Genomic DNA, 1,493 nt, shown 5'->3' with positions numbered 1-1,493 from the left:
TGTTTGAGAAAAGGTTGCTTTGGGTGCGAGTTCTTCATGTTCCTTCTAGATACCAGTTTGCAGACATATTCACCAAAGGCCTTCCACGAGACTTGTTTTTAGACTTCAGATCCAATCTTAGCGTACGACCTCCTCCCGCTACGACTACGAGGGTGTGATAGATATTATATTTAGATAATATTTGTTATAGTTGTCGGATATATTTATATATATTTTGTATCCTTAACAAACTAGATATCCGAACATGATTAGGTCTAGACTTGTAACTCTATATATATGGATCAATGATACACACTCCAATTTGAGGAGTTTTCCCGAAATCTAACAATATTATTACCTCAAATATTTGTTACTTTCAATTGTTCATTGATTACCTACGATTTCTAGGACACGAATCAATCTTATAAATTTTACTTCGTATTATCACTACTTTCGTTGTTGCAATTTGTACTAACCAACAACAAATAAATTGTAAATTCAGAATGACCCATATGTAGTAAATATACTACTCGTCTTAAGGATCATCCTATCATTCTCAACATTCACAAGACAGAGTTATAATAAAGTACTTTTATGAAAGATTAGCACATACATTGGATGGTTTGACTTCTTTTACAGATAACATCCATAGTCCACACGGACTGGCTTATTTCAATAACTTAAACATTACTACTATGAAATCTTGGTAGCTCAACAACAAATCCAAAAACACACCACCACAACTCCATTCATCCATCCAATCTTAATATTATCACCGTTAAATATTTCAAAGTTGCAACTAACACCTTTTTTTTTTCTTTTTTTTTTTGGGAAAGTTGCAACTAATACTTAACGAAGATTATATATTTCATTAGCTATTGGGAGCAATCAGGCCCCCACCACCTAGACTCACAACAAATACCTGAAATTGCCCCGCTACAATATAGTCCTTCGCAACACACCGCTACGTCTTTAATGCATGGATAACCTTTCAAGGAGCACCACTGCGCTGATACCATATCTGCAAAATTACACAAAATTAATTAGTACTATTGTACATCATTAGCTTTTTAATTTGATCAATTAAGGAGTTGAAGCGATACAGTACCATTACTAGATGCTATGAAAACGAGCAGTAACACAAAAATTATTGGCTTAAGATTTTTGGGGCACACCATTTTGATGATTTTTTTTGATTAATTAGTAATGCATTTACATCTTCTCTATTTATAATGTCTTTTCCATTCAAAGGTCAACTTCATTCACTATTGTTTATGCCGATTGTACAGCAAATATATGCAAATTGCTCAATATAAACAATGATTTTAAATAAATTCATAAGATGTAGATAACAAAGTAAACGAAGCTGCAAATAAATTCGATGGCATTAAAGAATCTTGAATGTATTATGTACACGCAAGCTAACATGGCATCATGCTTATCCTCTTAATTATAGTTTTACTCTAATTTAATTTCATTATATTTCATACAACTTCTTATGACTTCCGAGAGAT

General features: G+C 32.5%; 1 long non-coding RNA gene across 1 annotated transcript; it reads right to left on the bottom strand.

The window, feature by feature from the left end:
• Positions 1-555: 555 nt before the first annotated feature.
• Positions 556-1,210, bottom strand: LOC110729885. Its single transcript, XR_002512970.1, has 2 exons — positions 1,088-1,210; positions 556-1,000 (listed from the first exon to the last, which is right to left on the bottom strand). It is a non-coding gene; the product is annotated as an uncharacterized LOC110729885 (long non-coding RNA).
• Between the last annotated feature and the right edge of the window lie 283 nt (positions 1,211-1,493).

This window comes from Chenopodium quinoa, unplaced genomic scaffold (genome assembly GCF_001683475.1).
Source record: "Chenopodium quinoa cultivar QQ74 unplaced genomic scaffold, ASM168347v1, whole genome shotgun sequence".
Classification (NCBI taxonomy): Eukaryota; Viridiplantae; Streptophyta; class Magnoliopsida; order Caryophyllales; family Amaranthaceae; genus Chenopodium; species Chenopodium quinoa.
This window is presented reverse-complemented; position numbering and strand designations above follow the sequence as displayed.